Raw genomic sequence first — 6,000 nt, forward strand, 5'->3', positions numbered from 1 at the left:
TCCAAAGGGATTTCGGCAAGTTGGCATATCTCTTGATAAGCGTAGATCATTAATTAAATATATAGGTATGTTGCATTAAATGATAAATTTAATGCTTTGGTACATATACAATTGTGTAAGAAGTGATTCGTATCTAGCAATAATCTTGCGGACAACTGACGGTCGAGAAGCCCATAAAACAACATCTCGAAAAGTGGCCACTTGGCCAATCCAGAAATTAAATTCCGAGAAGTACGAAAGGCCTGATAGATGATTGAGCCAAACCCGGTTGGCTCTGGTTCACCTGATTCGCACAAGTTTGGAAGTCTTAAATGTGGTTTGGCATAACAGAGATGCATAATAGTTTTTATTTCTAAGTTTAGGGTTTAGGACTTTAATGACACTCCTATATAAGATTTATGAAAGACGACTACAAAGTATCAATAAGTATTTATCCTATGGTAGTGATCTTCCAATGAAGCTCTGAAGTATTTATCCTATCAATAAGTATTTATCCTATGGAACATCAATACTTTGCCCAAAATAAAATTTTTTTTGTGGAGGCTGCTCATGAGGTATTGCAACTCAAAAGCTCGTTTGATGAATTGCTCTCAATCTCCTCTTTGTTTGTTGTGCTCATATCTGGTAAGCAAATTGAATCGTTACCATGTTTTTTTTCGTGTTTTGCAACAATTTGGAGAGCTTCTTGTTGCGTCTTGATTCTTGTTTTTGGCACTTTACTGGTGGTTGTTTCTGGGTTAGGTTTGCATCATTAATCAAGGGTTATGTTCTTCTCTTGCTGTCTGGATTAATTACATTTTGTTTTGGTAAATCATTCTCTTTCTTGCTCTATTCTCTTGTCGTTGCTTTGCGATGTGGTTGGCGGTGTGTTGTGCGGGTTTCTTCTTCTAATCCGGTGTGTTTGTGGGTCTCATCCCGCGCCGGCGGCTCTCTTGCATCTGGCGTTGTATTTTGTGGGCCCGGCTTTGTGTCCTTTGTTTTATTTTGGTTGCTCGATCTTATCTGGAGCTTGAGGCGTTGAGCCCATCTTTTGTATGATGGATCTTGATCTCCCGGTGGTTATATTCTTTGGCGCTGCGTTGGCCTTTGGCCGTGCTTGTTGGATTGGCCGTCGGTTTATTCGGATTTTGCTATCCGCTTTTCCTTTACTAGGTTCGTTTTTTAGTAGATCCTTATGCCCGGGCGCTATCTTGCCGGGGCTCTGGGTCTTTCTGGGGTCCGGTGTCTCCCCCCGGCTTGTTTGTTCCTTTTTGCTTGCTCGGGTCTCCGCTGGGCTTTTTTTCGCTTTGTCAAAAAAAAGATCTTTCAATGAGCCATAGATTGAGGCTTATCAGTAAGTTGAGGATATAGAGATGGAAAAATAATAGCATTACACTCAAACATATCAGGCTATTTATTAGATTAGACTTGTCTTTTTTTTTTTTTTTTTTTTTTTGTAAATTAGATTAAACTTGTCACTATTATGAAGGAATTGAACAAATTTCCATTCGCATAAAAAGTAGGTTTGGTGGACAAAAACTGCTTCTTATTATGGGTGTTCCATGTTTCTGCCTTTGAGCTGAAGTGAGCTTTCTGAGGAAACTTTAGTTAATGTATAAAAAAAAGAGAATTCTTAAGTCCGTTCCCTCATGCTAACAAGTAGCAACTAGAAGGTTGAAGACTTCTTTAGTTCATTAAGAGGGAGGAAAGCGAAGCAAGGTGAGCTTTAGTTTGCCTACCACTACATAATCCGCTGTGGTAATTGGTTTGAAAAAGCTTCAACTGTTTTCTTTCATTAATTGATAATTTGAGAAAGAAAAAGTGAATACCTGATAATTGTGGAGAAGATTTAGAAAAATTCTAATGTCCGATAATTATTCCAATGTTTTGTGAGACGTGTGAGAAGAAAAATAGAGAAAAAAGTAGGGAATAAAAGAAGAGATTCATGAGAAAATAAATATGAGAGAATAAATAGGGAGAAATTCATGGATTATGAGTTAGTTTAATTAGGATTTAACTTTTTATTCCTTAAATCTAGCTAGGGGCTTAATGATGGGTTGAGATCCTCGACAGCGCGTTCTGTAGCGGCCATCCAGCGGCCGCTACAGATGAGCGCCGCGTGGACCTCCAGCAGATTGTGGCCACCGGCTCTTTAAGTTTTATTTAAACCGTATTAATGTCAATCGAACCGGATTAAAGCAATATAACAACCTAAACCTTAAACTGAACCAATCCTCTCGTCTCTCGTCTCCGTCTCAACCTCTTTCGAAGAAGTTGTAGAAGCTAGCCGGAGTCGACAAAAACTCTTAACAAATGAATGCGACGACGATGAGGATCTCACCTGGTTCTTTTTAGTCTTAAGTTTTATTTAAACCATGGAAATGAACCTGGTTTGCATCGTAAGCTGAGAACCATCGTCGTTGACGACAACATTAAAAATGGAGGTATTTGTAGCGGCAGAAGCAAAACTGGGTTGTGGCAGTGGCGAAAGATAAGTACCAAAATCTTGAATCCTAGGAAATCCAGTCAAGTCCTCCCACTCAACACCTTCAACTGATCCTATTGTTATTAACAGGTCAAAGGCCCAATCCATGGACATGTCGCTCTCCGTTTGACACAGCAGAGTTTGCATGGACGATGGAGAGGCATACTCAGATCTCCTTAGCAGTGGTTGAGGGTGCGGGTTGTTTGTGAATCGGACAGCTGCTTTTTGAATTTCTGCTGGTGAGATGACTCAACACCGATGATCTGAGGTGGTTATTAGGAAAATCAAATTCGGCGTTGCGACCTCGGACAGAAAACTGCAGCATCGGATGCAGGTTTTATGGTTGAAGGTCCCGTAAATAAATGGAAATATAGTTTTGAAAAAATAGGTAGAGACGAGAGATGAGAGGAGTGTTTCGGTTTAAGGTATAGGTTGTTATATTGCTTTAATCCGGTTCGACGCGGCACTCATCCATAGCGGCGGGCCGCTACAAAACGCGTCGTTGAGGATCTCAAGTTCTCAACCCCTTTCTTTGACACACACAAACCAAGTGATATACCAAAGATACTTGGCTGGTTATTTATTTATTTATTTCCTTGTAACAACTCTACATCTAAGCTTCATTACAAGTCAAAAGCAATGAATGATGATCTTTCTGTTTTTCCCTGTTTGTATGAGACTATGAGAGATAAATTCCACTTCCTACATCACCACACTAAATCAGAATTGATTGCCTCCAATGGAGTCGAAACCTGTACAATTAGACCGGTTCGGGTCAACCGATTTGTCGAAAGTAATTTTATTTTTTTTTATATTTATTATAGTGTAAATCATTAAAAAAAAAAAAAAAAAACTTAGAAATCTCTTAAAATCCGTAATATTAAGGTACTATATACTACTGAAAACACTATTGTGTCATTTACCAAAAAAAAAAAAAAACACCATATGTGTCAAAAAGCCTAATAAATACTATGGTTTTTACTCCCATTATAATAAATATATACTATTCCGAGGTTGACACTGAGAGGGGGTGAATCAGTGTCTTTTAGAATTTTCTTGATGTGACATTTCTTTAAACTCAAGACAAGGTTAGCCAAGATAATCATGTAGTTATCAATTACACAAGGGCACGTCCATCACAAACCACAATGTGGCTGGGTTTACCAGTCAATATACCACCAACCTGCAATCAAAGCACTTCAATATATGCAATGAAAAATAAACTAGAAACGCAAGACACCAAATTTACGTGCTTCAGTCAAATTGCCTACATCCACGGAATAATGCCCTAAATAGAGTTTCGTATTTACTCAAAACTTTCCAACTAAAATTTTGATCACTGCAATGATCAGAGAGCACCCACTCTCAATTAATTCAAACCATGGATCACCCACTCCAAATTAACTCTTGTACCCATAAAAGTATAAGGCTACAACTTCAAACAACTCAATCCTAACAAGCAATTACTTGAAAGGTGAAACTTTTCAAATTGAGAGAGATTACAATAGATTACTCACCTTCTTCTTCAATATTTCCACCAAAATATGCATTTGAGCTTGTTCTCCATACCCATATTGCTTCTTGGCTTTTCCTTCATGTTTTTCTTAGTCTCCACAAGCCAAAAACCCCAAAAACATACTTTTGTTTTGCTCAAATTCGAGCTTTTAAAGAGAATGAATGTTGATGCACATGAACGGTTGGATTTCATCTTCTAGATGAGTCATAAAGAGAATTTAATCCCACAGCCGTTGGATATCCACTTTAATAAGGCGGGTGAGATCTGGGCCGTCAGATCCTTTAAGTGATGTAAGATTAGAGTACCCTTCACCAGAATATTTCAAATGGATTCTTTTTCTAATCTTACCTTTAAGCTGCAATACATAGGATCATGTTGATCATTATACTTTACAGTGCACCACATTATCATGTTCCCAACCAATCAAAAGGCACGTGATGTAATCTTTTCCATCTTGGACACTTGAAAACCAAGCGCATCAATCTCGACCCTCAAAATTGAATCTTCATCCACGTCCTTCTAATGACCATTAGATTGTATCATTCAATCTTTCAAAATTACACTTTCTTCCTTGAGATGTAAAACTTATTTCACAAAGACACTTGAACTCTTAAAAATTATTTTCTAACCCCTGAAAGCAGCAGATTGCATCACAATAGCCAAATTTGATATTTCTTCTACAATGCCCAGATTTGCTTCCATATCGCACACTCTCACAAGAAACCTCATAACTTCCTTGTTTGATATTGAAATAATAATCCAAAAAGTGCGTTGGAAAGAAAACTTCATGAACTATGTTTCTTCAGTTTAAGTATAACCCAAAAAACAACTGGATAACTACTCAAAAATTCACCCAACATGACCCTTGTGCAGTGATCTGTGAAATCCACTATTCTAAATAATCTTCTTTTCACCCAAAACACTTAAATCTTCTCAAAAACACTCAAAACTATTGTAATAGTGTTAATCACCCTCTAAAAAAAATATAAAAAATGCCCTTGGGAGCTTCACTTCAATACAAGTCATGTACTCTTAGAACACACTGTATTTTAGTTGCCAACAATGACAACATATGTAATCTTAGCTAATGGAAAAAAAGTTTACTATATGCCACGATTAGAAATCTACTATAGCAAATAGTTAGATAATACCACGATTATCTATAGGGGTGTCAATGGTGTGGTTTCAGGATGAAAAACACCTAATCCAAACATAGTCCATTAGAAAAATAACGGATTTGAGTAGATTTTGATTTGGTGTAGTTTGGGTTTGGGCTAACGATTTAGACTTGGATTGACTAATGGTTTATTGTGTGTAAGAAAAACAACAAGAAGAAACAATTGAGCATCTTACAACAAAATCAAAATTCCATACAAAGAAAAATTGCTATTGGTCAATTTCTATTAAAAAATTAAAAGTCAATTTACGTTGTAGAAAACTCACCCACCTATAGAAATAAAATAAAATAAAAATAACATAAAAAAAACCTAGATAGTAAGTAGTAACATAGAGACTACAAGCTCATTCCTTAAGCTCCAGTGAATGGTGTTTCAGAAACAAATTTTCAAATGAAAAACCCTCTAAAATTCGATTTTGTGCTATAATTGATTGTCTTAAAATTGGGTTTTGTTCTGTGAGAATCTAGATCCCCCCCCCCCTTATATGAAATCCATTTCGTTTTTTGGTTGATATTTAGTTTGATATGCAAAATAAATAATCTAGATTGGATAAGTATTTACTCAATTTATACAAACGTAATACATTCAGTTAGACATTCATACTTAAGCCTTGTGATCGTCACTTAAAAGCAAGGTTTAAAGTATCGGTATCGAGTATCGTATCGGTCATGTGATTTTAAGAGACGTATCGTCTTGTATCGAGTATTGTATCGCTCTAGCTAATGTATTTTATTGTAATTCAATGGAGAGACGTATTGAGATGTATCGTATCGGTTAGGTCAAATATGGATACGTATCGGCTAGTATCGTATGGTATCGTGGGATACTTTAAACCTTGCTTA

This window comes from Hakea prostrata, chromosome 9 (genome assembly GCF_041222555.1).
Source record: "Hakea prostrata isolate BN-2017 chromosome 9, UWA_Hpros_2, whole genome shotgun sequence".
Taxonomy (NCBI): domain Eukaryota; kingdom Viridiplantae; phylum Streptophyta; class Magnoliopsida; order Proteales; family Proteaceae; genus Hakea; species Hakea prostrata.